This window comes from Myxocyprinus asiaticus, chromosome 15 (genome assembly GCF_019703515.2).
Source record: "Myxocyprinus asiaticus isolate MX2 ecotype Aquarium Trade chromosome 15, UBuf_Myxa_2, whole genome shotgun sequence".
NCBI lineage: Eukaryota > Metazoa > Chordata > Actinopteri > Cypriniformes > Catostomidae > Myxocyprinus > Myxocyprinus asiaticus.
In genome coordinates this window covers 19,924,141-19,939,102 of record NC_059358.1, presented here as the reverse complement: position 1 = coordinate 19,939,102, position 14,962 = coordinate 19,924,141, and the positions used below count along the sequence as shown (strand labels likewise).

Below are 14,962 nucleotides of genomic sequence, written 5' to 3'. Positions count from 1 at the left end.
ACGGCCACGTGCGTCTCTCTCTCTCTCTCTCTCTTGAACTGGTGCATCCGGCTCGTCTTTATCCCCCTCCCGGCTGATTAGCCCAATTAAGGGATGGCCGTGTGTCCTCATGGCCCGGCCCCGCCCTCCTCCTCGTCACACTCTCACAAAGCAGTTGTAGTGTGCACGCGTCGAACGCGTTCCTATTCGGTCGAGCAGGCGCGAGGCGATCCGGAACACGTAAAAACAAAGTATACCTGGGCCTTTAGGCAGAATCTGAGCCTCAGTCACCATTCACTTTCTTTGTATGGAAAAAGAATGCAATGAAAGTAGTAGGTGACTGAGGCAAGCACCCTGCCACATATCCATTTATGTTCCAAAGAATAGACAAAGTCATATGGGTTTTCAACAACATGAGTAAATAATGACAGAATTTTCATTTGTGGATGAATTGTGCCTTTAAGAGATGTCACAGTCACACCCTGAATCAGACAAAACAGAGACATAAGAACCAAAACATAAACAATTAAAAGAGAATCTATATATAAAACTAATAAAAATAGTCCACTCCACTACACTGTATTGACAGCTCTCCTACCATGATGGCAGGTTGAGAGGAAGAGAAACAGAAAAACATGTTTAAGATTTTGTCAACATCCATTACAGAACAGTGAGCTGAAGTCCTTTTTTTCAGTGAAGGATAAAGTAGAGCTTTATGGGCAGATCCACAGTGAATAAATTTGGATCTCTTCCTTTTTCAGAGAGCTCACCACAGTTACTGGGCTTTTAGCAAACAACCAACTGCCAGAGGAAATTACTCTGATAAATCTGTCTGTAAATTCTCCAAACCAACCAAAAAAAAAGTCTATGAAAAGCATGACAAAGCAAAACATTAAGATAATTTCGCCATTGATCTTCAAGTTCTGAAACATCTTAAACAGTTTGCCATGCTGGGAATCATTAAAATCCATGGTAAAATTGTTCTCTTCTTTTTCTCGCTCATTTATTCAGCCCTGTTGTTCTTTCACATTGTCTGTGTTCTACACATTATTCTTTTCTTTTTTCTCCACTTCTTGTAATTTTTCTTCAGAGAATCAACACTGGTTCATAAGTGACCAAAGATTTTACAGCAAATTTACACTTGCAGGGTGAGTGTAGCCTACATGTTATTTTCCCCACTTATTTATTTTTTATTTATGAGACAAAAATAAATAGCATATACTGTAAATGGAAAGAAAAATGTGCTCAACAAAATCACATGGCTGTGGACTTTAGTGGCTGACCACTGCAGAATGCCAAGGCTTTATGGTCCATGGCTAAGCTCTGTTGGAAATCTCCCATCAAGGGAGAGTTGAGCTCTCTAAAAGTGCCCAGTTGATCTCTTTTCTGTAAGCCCGGAGTACCTGTGAGTCCAAAGCCACACTGTTGAATGTTTGCTCTTCAAAGTGTGTGCCTACAATCCCAAGTAGGTATAGCTGCAGCCCTGAGATCTCCAAATGGGGGCGGAATCTTCAAAAGAGTGCGGGGTAACTCCAGAAGGGGTGTGCCAGCTCTAAAAGGGCAGAGACTTCCACACACAGTTAGGGTTAGGGAAAGGGTTAGTTCAGGGGATCTATATATGTTTACTGGTTGTTTGGAGCTCCCGCCCCTCTTTGGAGTTCGGCCTCTAGCAATACCCTTCACTACAATCCTGACATAGCATATAGTGAACAAATGTGTTGCAAATCCATTGGAACAAATGGCTTGATTTTAAGAGGTAAATCTAAAAGCCAATACCTCATACAACTCATAGAACTGGCCATCAGACTCCAGTCACGCCAGCTATTTTGGACAAGTCATGTACAAGGATCTACAGTTCAAACAGGGCACGTTTTGGGCGTGACTTATGCGAAACTTTTAAAGAGAAACATCCAAAACACTTCAGAAGATGGTGATTGGACAACCAGCGTGTCACTCGAAAACCAGGGGCGTGTCCTGAGAGAGCTCGTTTACATTGTAATAGAGTTTTAGCGCAGTCTTGCTTTTTTATAGGCGTGTGTCAACTGTGTGTGCCAAGGGGCGCTTCGCATTTACCAATGCGATTAATGAAGAAAAATAACTTATTGAGGAAACACTAAACAAATAATCGGCTTCTCTGTGCTTTATATGCAAGAGGTCTGCAAGGAATCAGCCTTCTGAACGAGCACAAAGGAAAATTTAAAAAAGGAATCAAAGGTAAATGGGTTGCTGGGCTCCATTGTTAGAAGTTTTTTTCTTCGCCTCTTTTTATATTATATGAACTCGAGACATGACAGCCGGTGAAGTTTGTGTTGGATGGACACACATTTGAGGTATTTTGCAGAGTTTTAGGGGCAAATAATAATCAGGCATCCATACTGTCAGGTCGATGAATATTGCAGTGGCGACATGAAGGCAGCCTTTATTGCAAAAGACAGCGCAGTTATAATGTGAAATATTGTTCATATGTGTGTTTGGAACGGTTTTAGTTGTTGGTCATACGTATGCGGCTCAGAACGGGGCATTTTCTGGAATGCATAGAAACCACTGGATTGTCTGCATATAATATTTTAATGCTGTGACACAGTTGTTGACCATGTAGGACTCTCACTGGTCACGTTGATTAGAAACACATGTCATCGCGTGTTTTTCACATTTCAGTTTTCCAGCTTAACCTGTATCTGTAGTTGAATGTTTGCACATGATACACACTTATCTCGTATGCGGTTACGATCACGGCAGGAACAGCTTCCAGTTGTTTAGGGAACACGAGCGGCACTTTCAGTCACCCGGAGAGGACAATATACAGAGACAGAGTCGGATTCCGGTCTGGAAAGATGGAAATGCTTGTTTTGGATCTCGACGTTAGATCTTGACGTTGGTTTTTAGAGTTTGGCCATAAAGGCAGAGAGCTGGGAGTCCTGCACGTTTGCCAGCTGTGTGCTGAAGGAGCAGTTTAAAAGGCAGCTTAGGGGCTGTTCACACCGAACGTGTTCTCACGCTAAAAAAAGAAGAAGAAGGAAAAAAGAAATGCTAGACGCAGTGCAACGAATAGAATAGAATGAACAGGTTCTCAAGACGGTTTAAAAAAAACTGAAGTTCTGTTTAACTTGACACGGCGTCTAAAAGACGCGGAGCTCCTGCACAACACGCTGGAAAAACAATGAGACGCGGCGTAACGGTTAAAGACATCCGTCCGACAGTCCAGCCCGTGTTTACATAGAAACACAATTGAAAAAACAGCGCAGACGGACACAAAAACCAGTTCGGTGTGAACGGCCCCTTGATTTCGCCTACAAAAATTACAATAGTGATATTTTACGCCTAAAAACCTTAGTTCCAACAAATATTCTAGCAATTGTAAAATTCTTTAATTAATATGGGATATGTAAAAGAAGCTTTCTCAGTCTGTCATTTTGCTTAAATTCTATTTTCTACACATAATGTTTTTATTTATGGACAAAGTTGGGGCAACAGCGTAGGTCTTGGGTTAAAACCTCTTCATAATTATTTAATTATGAACAGTCTGGTAGAGACTTCAGAGCCATGATAGATTGCTTAAAGCGTTTTTGACCCTTAGAAATGTAAATCCCAAGAAAAAGTATATCCAGGGGGATTCATCCCTCCGGGTGCATAAGGTAGCCTATAGTTCTGTCGTTTACCCCGAGGTTGTTATTGAATAATGAACTCACTGATCTATCATTGCACATTTTGTTTTTCTTCTTCTTGTTTTAACGTTTGATAACTGTTATTTAATTAGTGGGTTTGGTCCATAATTGCAATAATTGGTCTTTACATTTTCAACCAGGATTTTTGAAGTGGCCCAAGAAGAATGTTAATGAGCTCAAGCATTGTGAATACATTTAGAGAGAATGTTCTTAGGTCCTTTATAGAAATGTTTAATTTGAATCTCTCTCTCTCTCTTGCAGCCAGATCTCCACATTTCCGTTCAATGAGCTTTGTAGCTACAGACATGATTTGGTATTAGCAACTAGTCTTGGTTTGATTATGACCTTGTTTAAACCCTACTAATCCTTCATAATCTGTAATTATTATCCTGCGTATCTGCAACACAAAAAAACATCTGGAGACCTTTGGTAGTCAGATATGACACACAAGGCATTTCCCCCTGAAACCTCTGCTTTTGTCTTACCCCATCATGGCTGCCTCTGTGCAGATGTAATGATGCATAGGCTATAGCCTGGGGTGTAATTTTATTTCCAATTTCCTTTCCTATAGTTTTGCCCCAAATGATGTTACGCTAGCCATGCGCTGTGAATGGCTGGGTGCTCTTAATGGCTTTTAGGGTAATGAGAGCTAAAATAGCCTTGGTGCTACGATTGGATCAAAGCCATCTAGTGTTGTTGTTTTTTTTCCTATTTCATCATTCGAGGGCAATTTGCTTTTGAGAGTTGTTTCCTTGGTTTAGTTATTCATAGCTATTTTTATGATGGATTGAAAGTCTAGAATGGAACAAATGAAAGTTGATTTTTGAACAGAATCAATTCATTCCCCACATTTGAATTTGGCTTGAACCAACACATGTACATGCTGGGAGACACAATGGATCACTTTCAATTAGTTACTCTAGGGAGTTCACTCCGTGCCATAATGGCCCCTCATATTTCATGTTGATTGTTCTAACCCATAGCAACAGGGTAGCCAGTAACTAGAAGATACACCTGGAGTGGAGGTTATGAGGCTGTTGAGAATATGCTGTGGGATGTAAGTATCAGAGCTTTTTGTGCCTGCCTGGCTGCCTAAGTCCAGTGAGGGGTCTCGTACCCCTGGGGAGTGAATTATTACCTGCCAAATCTAGGGCCTCTGCATCATCCATTACGCGGCCCTCTTGCGGGGGCAGCCATCCCCAGCATGGCAGCATGATCAGTGGGCCTTGGCCTTCAAACCTGCCCCTCTCCCTGGGTGGGTATAACTTGTGCTGTTCCAGTTATTATGAGAGTCTCTCATGGTTGCGCCGTGGGGATTGCCCCAGAATGGTCCCAGTTTTAGTCAGTGGGATGTTTTGAGCATGTTTAAATTTGCTACAGGAACGTTGAATAGCTTTAAAGGATTAAGATTCCAGCTGAGACATCGTGGTATCTATTTTAGGCCTCATTTTCTCCTGTGATAAATAGCATCATTATGCTAAACCCTGTTATCAAGTTGTTTGTGTTTTATGATACTAATATTTCACATTTTCACTCTTAGAGCAATCTGGTACTTCTCAGAATAACTTCAGAATCAAAAAAAAAAAAAAAAAAAAAAAAAAACCCTATTTATTCTGTCACTACTAGCAGAGCTAGCACTGGACTGCAGAGTCTGGGTGATTTGTTACTGAGTCCAATAAAAAAAAAAAGAGTGATGCAAGCTGAGAGAGACAGAGTGAGAGAGGAAGAGTGTGTGCTGGCTCCACTTTGGACGAGTTACAGGCCTCAACTCTCAGCTCCCTTCTGCCCTTGGACAGACTGCCTGGCTTCCAGCAACGTTGTAAACCATTTTTCTGAAACTTTAACCTCTTGTCAAACATCAGGCACAGAACCACAGCAGCCACAGATGGAGAGAGACCAAGAACTAGCCACTCCTGCAAAGCACGCTGCGATGGAGTATGTCCAGATACTACACAAAGACAGAGATGTTTTTGCAAATTAAGAAAGATTAAACACAGAAACGCAGAGATTACACGGAATACAACAGCTTTGTTCACCACACATGACATTTCTGGCATTTCATTCATTTCCATGAGCCTTATCAGTTGCAAATACGTGCTGAAGTTGCAACAGATGTCCAAAGCAAGGACTGTTGTTACAATGACAGCTATTCCTTTTAGTTTTTTTTTTTAAAATCAAATCCTTAAAGACATTTTGTTTGTTAGATGCATTGCATTTATATTTAGTGGTAATCGACAGCATGCTACATATTCTCCCAATAAAGCTTAACTTGTATTTAACTAAGAATATTTGTTAAAAATGACCCAATAGAAATAAATTCATAAAAAATATTTTTTTGAATGGGTACTTAAGCAAATATCAGCTAGTTTTTCTTAAAAGTGTAAAGAGAATTAAACTTCCTTGAAAGTAATAGATTTGTTTTAACCAAGTGGATCACATTTTCACACAAAGTCACACTAACACTGTGATTCATATGCGGGAAGAAGGCACTGCTTACACAAACTGTCCTCTTTAAGAATGTAGGGCTAGCTGAGTAATGAGAACTAAATGGAGACTGAGTGATAACAGCACGAAAGCACTGAAGTGTGTCATTGTTTTTATTATTATTTTGTTTCTACCGACTCTCCTTTCCACCTGATTACGGAGTCATGATTAGCCCGTTCCCCTCATTTGAATATTCAGCCGTATCCCCAGCCACCAGACTCCACCACACAGACATGTTTTTGTGCTCATCACATTGGTATTCTAGAATTCAAAGCTAAGCTCACATCCATGGGCAAGTGTGTCCAGTGCACGACTTTAGTTCCCCAACCACCATTCCAACCTGCATTTGGAATGGAGGCAGGAGGCTGCTGCAGCTCTCCATTTTAATTACTGTTCCCCATACATACAGGTTATTGATTGTCTCACTCTGGGGTGGTGGGGTTTGGGTTGCTGCAGATTGTGCATTAAACGATCTTTTAATCACTTTATAATGGAACAACTCTTCCTGCTGCATTGATTAGCTGCTTGTGCTGGACTTGTTGTGCGCCTTTAACTTCCTAATCCGGTTTAAAACTCTCGGGGCTTCTTTATAATATGTTTATTTCCAAGAATGCCTCAGAACCTATCTCATTTTAAGGGCTCTTCCTCTCGTGGTGGAGGATAAAGCATTGTTCGTACATAGATAATCTGATAGAAGGCATTATGAAGCCATTTATGTTGCTTCCATAACCCTCTAATGAATTTAGGCCTAAACTATGGAATCTCATTTAAAGAGTGACTGGTTTCATATAACGCAGCATGAAAAACACCACATTCTCCTGCAATGATTCTTAGTGTTTGCTTGTACGCTGGAACGGCTGATTGTTCTTGGAAAGTTCACAAAACTCCCAAACTCCTGGAATGGGAGCAAGTGAACACAAGCACAAATGGAGAGACTCGAACATAGAGAGAGAAAGATAGCAGAGCAGAGTTATTTGAGAAAAAAAAAGACTTTCACACTTATTTTCAGGTGTTTAGCATTACTCACGGCGTCTGAGGGAATAGAAGCTCTTGTATTTGGCTGGAAAAGAAAGTGAATTATGTATTTTATATTACTCGCATGACTGTGACCTTAAAGAGTGTCTGAATGTTTCAGGTTTGTTTGTGTTTTTGTTTTGCAGTCACTTTTATAGGTGGTTATAAAGAGCTCATCTGAAATACGCTCATTAGAGTTAGTGCTGGATCAATGACTTGACTGCCTGTTTTTAAATGAAAATTTGAATGGCTCTAAAGAGTGAAACAGAGCAGGAAATTATAACCTGAAGATAAGGAGATGCTTCCCCTCAGAGAGGCGGTGGAATCCCAAGGTACCGCAACATCACGTCACTCATCCAGGACTAGTCGCATTCATGAACCGCACAACGCAGCTTTGATGTGAGAAATTGAAAATGATTTTGTGTGTGTATATGTGTGGTCCATCTTCAGGAATGTTTTAGGCTGTTTTCACACTTTGTTTGATTGCCTGGTCTGAACCTAAGTTTTATTTAACCCCCTTCTCCCTATCCCTGCTGGTCCCTTTTCGCATTGTACTTCTGGGTCCAAACAGTGGTACATTTGAGTCATCAACGTAATTACCACGTGAGTACTAGCGGCACCACTGTAACTAGGTAATGATTTGGAACGAGAAGTTTCACTGTTTTACATAAGTATTTGTCCTTTTGAATTTACCAACGGTACTTGTGTTTGTCTGCCGTGAATGTATCGCAAAAGATGCCAAAAATGGGTTGCTACAAGCAACTATGAGAAATGCATTATTCTACAGTAAGTTTGAGAGCTAGCATCCAAAGATGCAAATTATACATCATCAATAGCAGTTCACTTTCACAGTTTTAGACTAATTGCTTTCATATTATATTGCGTACAGAAGTTTACATAAACTGTGTACCCTAAACCACCTTTTCAAGCAGAGTTTTGAAAACAGCTTTTACACAAAAATAGGGCTGCAACAACTAATCGATAAAATCGATAATTATTGATAATGGAAAACATCGACCACGAATTTCATTATCGGTTAGTTGGATATTTGCAGTAAGCACGGAGAAGCCCCATCAGTGACGTCACTTCACAGCCAAGTGAAAAATGCGTTGCATGATAAAACTCGTTTGAAAAACGACGGAGACTAGTTGTAGCGGAAAAACACGACCCAAGTTGTCCAGCGCACGAGAGCACTTTATAAACACTTCAAAGAAGATCATAATAAGCATACAGTTTAATGTGGAGCGGTTGCTGCATCAGGTGCATTTACAGAGTGCTTGTGCTGTTTAAAGCGCAAGAGTTGTTTCTCTCCAGCGTATCACTTACATTTTACTGCTGTTGTCTATGTTTTATAATGTAAACATGTTATGAATTCAAAATCAGCCGCGTATTTGGCAAAACAGTTTGTTCTTACCACAAGTGAATCTCTGTTATACTCTGAGCATACTCATTGGCGCATCCACGTCAATCAAACCGATCGCAATGGAGAAAGGGAGCACAATCATTTTGATTAAACTGTCCAACATCATACCACGAGTTCAGTTTCAATGTAATCAATTGTGCAGATTTCATGGATATCAGACAGAAGTCTCAGCAGTTAAGGTGTGTCGGATTTAAAGTGTTTTCTCCTGCCCATGTAAGCGCATGTAATACAGTGAGCACTGGGATGAGTCTTTTCAGCAAGAGAGTGAATTTGCACAGGGTTTACAGATGATTGTACTTTATTAAACTATTTGTAATGCTGAATATAATGTATAATAATGCTAAGGGTCCTGATATTTGAAAGTCCTCCTGATAATGCCACATGTAAATTTATACTATGGCAAACATTATTTTGCTGGATAACATACACAGTTTTTTGAAAAGAACAGATTATAAACATGTAATCAGTGAAAATACTATTTTAAAAACTATAATAATAAAATACTTAAATGTATATAATCAGTGACCGTGTACAAGCATACTGTATGTATCTAACATAATTATGTATTTTTCAGTTGGGCAGAATTATTAATATTTCTATTCTGGTGTCACTATTGCCTTTTTGCTGGGCTGATCTTTTGTCCCACTAGATGCCCTATGGATTATAGGGCATCTAGTTATGACTCTTTAATGATGAGCATTTTTTTAAGTTTTACAAGTTAAGCAACTGTTTTGCATATGTCCTGAAAGTAATAATAATAATAATTTAAATGTAACTTTTTATGATTCAGGCTTTGTTCAAAGTTTTGTGAGAGTAAAGAATCATTAATTCAGTAATGTAAATCAAACCAAATCCTTATGCCCTTTATCATTTCAGTTTTTGAAAAACCATATTTTAATACAGGAAATAAAATTCAAATGTTTTTTTTTTTTTTTCGTGGATTTTTTCCCCTTTTTCTCCCAGTTTGGCATGGCCAATTCCCAATGTGCTTTTTAAGTCCTCGTGGTCGCATAGTGATTCGCCTCAGTCTGGGTGGTGGAGGCTGAATCCCAGTTGCCTCCGCATCTGAGACCATCAACCCACGCATCTTATCACATGGCTCGTTGAGCGCGTTGCCACGGAGACATAGCGCATGTGGAGGCTTCACGCCATCCACTGCGGCAACCACGCTCAACTCACCATGCGCCCCACCGAGAACGAACCACATTATAGCGACCACGAGGAGTTTACCCCATGTGACTCTACCCTCCCTAGCAACCGGGCCAATTTGGTTGCTTGGGAGACCTGGCTGGAGTCACTCAGCATGCCCTGGGATTCGAACTAGCGAGCTAGCGAACTCCAGGGGTGGTAGCCAGCGTATTTTACCACTGAGCTACCCAGGCCCCATAAAATTCTATTTTTATCCAATAAATCGTAGAAATAATCGAAGATTAATTTATTATCAAAATAATCGTTAGTTGCAGCCCTACACGAAAACAGAAAAGTTTCCAAATGAACTGAAAACAGTCCCCAAATGAACCAACCTCTGATGTGAAACAGTAAAATTATTAGAACCAAAACATACTCTACACAAGTAGGTGAACACAGAGGCTTCTAGCTACACAAGACAGATTCTGTGTGCTTTTGCGTTCCAAAATGTGTCAGACCGTAATGCATAACACAACATGTTGCATTCTCAATGTTGCTGCAAGGGCCGCTATAGCGGACATCACTGTGAACTCCCCGCTTCTACAGCACGTTTACTCTTTCAAGTCAACTACTGTCATGAAAGAGTGTGTGGAGGCCCACGCTATTCTCCGCGGCATCCACGCACAACTCTCCACGTGCCCCACAGAGAGCGAGAACCACACATTTATAGCAACCATGAGGAGGTTACCCCATGTGACTCTACCCTCCCTAGCAACCGGGCCAATTTGGTTGCATAGGAGACCTTGCTGGAGTCGCTCAGCACGCCCTTGATTCGAACTCGCGACTCCAGGGGTTGTAGTCAGCATCAATACTTGCTGAGCCACCCAGGCCCCTCTAGGCTAATTATTGTTAATGAATTACTGTTAATAATAACTTGTGTAGAAGATACATATTTGGATCACATTGTGGATCGAGCGTCCTCCTTTAAACAAGTCTCGTTTAAACGAGACGGCCTTCGTAGGACAAACGGAAAGGGAATGGAACATGGTTGCTATGACAGCACGCCACTCTTTAACAAGCGCAAGCGCTTTGAGTGAGAAGGGAACAAAGTCCCTTTGGAAGGGAATGTATGAGGTAAAATTTAGGAGTTATAATGTAGACAGAAAAGAAAATAGGTAGTTTTAGTCTAATACTTTATTTTAATTATATATTAATATAATTATACATATTATATACTCTGCACCTATCTACTGAGGTACTTCAACTTGGGAATTAACATTACTTGCGTTTGAAGATCATATTTATGGGCAAATTGGCGTCTTTTTTTAAATTTTTTTTTTTTTACATTTCCGTTGAAGCAAAGAATTGTGGGTTGTGAGTGCCCACGAAGGATACACCTCATGCATCCTCCGAATTCCTGTGAAAGAAGGTCGCATTCGAAGTGGCCTACTCACTTTTCTGAAACGAGACAGCCTCAATGACGTATGTGGCCGACAAATGTGACCTCCGGAGGACGCAGCCTTCCAAACGAGGCATAGCCAGTAAGTAAGGGAAGGATGCAATCTGTGTTTCTTATTCTGTGTTGTGGACAAGACAGCACACAAGCGGCAATGCGCCCTCTAGCAACGGATGACTGCATTGACAGTCTTTTCATCATCTGCTGGCATGATTACTGAACGCATTTGTGCTGAAATTAATTAATCGACAACCAATAAGCATAATCAGTCAAATTATTAACAGCAATTAATCGATCATCAATTAATCATTAACATCCCTAATAATAACTAATCCAGTTTAATGGCACAGATATATGAAGGTAACTCGATCGCCCCCTTGAATACTGAGATTTGTTACCACCACAGTGTAACTCAAGTATGTTTAAGCAGAGCACAAGTTAGCGGTTTGTTGGCCATGCGTTCACATCTGTGTTTGCGTACTTGTGCAAAGTATTTTTCTGGCCTTAGTGTGAACTGTTTAGATTAGATTTAGCGTGACCACTAGCACTGTTTGCAAATTCCTCCAATTTCCAAGGCCCTATTTTATAAATAGAAAGTCTAGCATGACCTTGTAGATATGGTCAAGGCATTCTTGCACAGTTCAGAGAGAAAGAGGCTGATCTGAGAGACTTTAAAACTCAGTATCCGACTTTGTGTACCTGAGCCGAGTTCTGTGAATGTGTGCAGATAACCTGGGTTTGGTTTGGACCGTGTCAAGTTTTAGATTAGGCATCTCTCTTGCACTGTTTCTACAAACACTTATAGAGACTGGGGTTATTTTTAGGACTTGCTGTGGAGGCGGGGGCCAGAAATGAGGCTGGGGAAGGGGTATAAAATCACCTCCTGGCCTTTGGCCAGAGTGCTGCTCACTAACAACCCATCCCCCCCCCCACCACACACACACACACAAGCTGTCCCACATTTCTCAAGTATGTCCCACCATTAACCATATGATGATTCAACTGCGCTTGCTTGTGTGGGTAGGAGACTGTGTGTGTGTGTGTGTATGTAAATTAGATGATTTTTTGGTCTTTTATCCGTTCAAGCTATTTGTGATCTAACTGGTACCAGCAAATATCTCTTCCCCACATGCACACATTTCTGGTGTTGTGCTTCCAGGCGGCTTCATTTGATCTTGCTTTATTGCTTTCTCACATTATCTGTGTGTTGCTCTGCTGCTCATCCCTGTAGAGCAACCTCTGATGTATGAAAAACAACTCACCATAAACACATTTCAACCACAGAGAGTGATATTACCCCTAATGCATTTTTCACTACAGGCATATACCCAGATTGTCTCTCACCTCTGCTTCTTCCCTGCTTCTCTCTATCTCTCTCTCTCTCTCTCTCTCTAGTCCCTAGTGTCATCATATAGTGATCACAGTGGATATAACTGGGGGCATTCAAGACTCTCTGAAATAATCAAGTTTGCTCCCTATGCCACCCCTTCCTCTCAGTCTCCTAAAATATCTCCAATGTATCTCATCATCATATAATAACCGAAAGATGGGGAAGAAGTGTGGGTTTTGGGGAGGGAGGGGGTTGGCCCTGTCTGCTTCCCCAAGGTGTATAACATCTTGTCCTTACCAGGCACAATGCAATTTCAAGTTCTCTTCCATGTAAAAACATGAATTTCAAGTTCTCTTCCATGAGTTTTTGTCCTAACCACTCACAAAAGGATATTTTTATAAAATTTCAGCTCAGTAGGTACTTAAAATGCAAGTGAATGGTGATCCGATTTTTTTAAGTTCCACAAATCACAGACAGTCAGCATAAACGTCATCGATATGACTCCAGCAGTTAAATTAATATCTTCTAAAGCGATGCGATCACATTTGGTGCGAGAGAGATCAATATTTAAGTACTTTTTAACACTAAATCATTGCTTCCTGTAAGCTTCACGAGAGGGTGGCGATCACGCGGTTTCTCGTGTGACGTTTTACCGTTGCCATGATATGGACGTAATCTCACGTTCTCCCCTCGGTTAAGACATCCAGGATAAGCACACAAATGCACCATTGTGAGTAAAGAAATGGATGAATACAGATAAAAAAGCATTCCTCCTACTCAGTTGTAAGCAGTGCTGCTCTTCCGGCTGTGACGCACGTGTGCCAGTTCTCGTGTGTTTCAAATGCCAATGCGATTACGTCACACGTGCATACCGCTTCTTATCAGAAGCATGATTTAGAGTTAAAAAAGTACTTACATATTTATCTTTTCCGCACCAAAAGTGATCGTGTCGCTTTAGAAGACATTAATGTAACAGCTGGAGACGTATGGATGACGTTTATGTTGACTATCTGTGAATTTTGGTGCTTCAAAAATCGGATCACCATCCATTTTAAGGACCTACTGAGCGGAGATATTTTTCTAATTTTCTTCAAATGTGTTCTGCTGAAGAAAGAAAGTCATACACACCTGGGATATCATGAGGGTGAGTAAATAATAAGAGAATTTTCAGTTTTGGGTGAACTATCCCTTTAAGTAGCCCCTCTCTATTAAATACTGTTGGTCCTTCATTAAAAATCAAATATGTTTTGATTGGCTTTGATTGGATCATATCACACCATTTTCGCTTTTTTCGTGTGTGGATAGACAAATTACTTGTTGGAAAATTCCAGTCTCATGCAGGCCTGGTTAGGACACAGTGGGGTTGATGGTGAAAATAGGTTTACAAATGTATTTAGTTGTCTTTTGGTAGTCTTTGATTGGGATTGGGATTTTTTCTCTGTGAAGGCCATCTTTGTAGCCGTTCACTTTCACATTTCTACGAATGGGTATATCTATGCTTTAGGGGTTCAAAAATGGATAAAACCTAAATGGAAATATCCTTTGGATTTCTGGGCCTGTTAATTAACTGGTGGCTATAGCATACATGTCCATTGTACAGTATGTGTCCCACAAAACACGCTGAAGAAACCATTCAGCCACATGAACCAGTGCAGTTGCCAAAATAGCAATGCTGCTTTCAGTTCTGATGCAGATTTTTTTGGTACAGTTCTCAATTAGCACAAAAATAGTGTGTAGATAGACTGGAGGAGCTAATCTTATTTTCTGTGACGATCAGCAGCTTATTATCATATAGAATGCACCATCAATTAAACTAACATGCTGAACTGCTCTATAAATCGCTTATATCGCATACCACCAGCAGAAGGGAAAGGGACAATGGGAAATTGTTCTTCACTTTAATAATATTATGTTTCTTTAACAGTCATTTCCACAGTTATTATTCTGTTGTAATAATTTACTGGTGGGTCCCGCATAAAAAATTTAACAATTGGCACTGCAGAGATCATCAATGGGAGAGAGAGTTGATCGAAAAAGAGCGAGAGAAAGACATTAACATTGTAGGTGGACTGGGAATTCTGGTTAGCAGTGTAAAGAATATATTCATTCAAAGGTTTGAACTCCTATTCTTACTCTGAATTTGAGTTGTAGAAATTCTTGTGTCATTTTACTTTCAGTGAAAATGAAGGTGGCATAGTGTGCATTGAGAAGCTAATTGCCCTCCCGGGTACATCAGGACCACCCTGCAGTGTTTTTTAAGAGAAGATGCTTTTAAAAAAACATTTGACTGCTGTTAGACAAAGTCTACATATTCCTCTTTACACAATATGACAGGGTTGAAGGGTGAAAGGTTAAGCAGCAGCAGTGTGTCCTAAATACCAAAGCCATTGATTGTTTTCTTTCAGAGGAAAGTTGCAGTATAGATGACTGGGGTCAAATCGTTTGCCCTCTGAGAGGAAGTGTGAGAGAGAGAGGAATGCAGA

At 40.5% G+C, this 14,962-nt stretch overlaps 1 protein-coding gene across 6 annotated transcripts in view; it reads left to right on the top strand.

Annotated features, from left to right (window-relative positions):
• Nucleotides 1–2,015: 2,015 nt before the first annotated feature.
• The window catches only part of LOC127452596 (semaphorin-6D-like), a 206,965-nt gene continuing 194,018 nt past the window's right edge, over nucleotides 2,016–14,962 (top strand). For all 6 annotated transcript variants that reach the window (XM_051718187.1, XM_051718181.1, XM_051718182.1 and 3 more), the window contains exon 1: nucleotides 2,016–2,193. The gene's annotated coding sequence lies outside the window, so the exon portion shown is untranslated. The remainder of the gene's footprint in view (nucleotides 2,194–14,962) is intronic.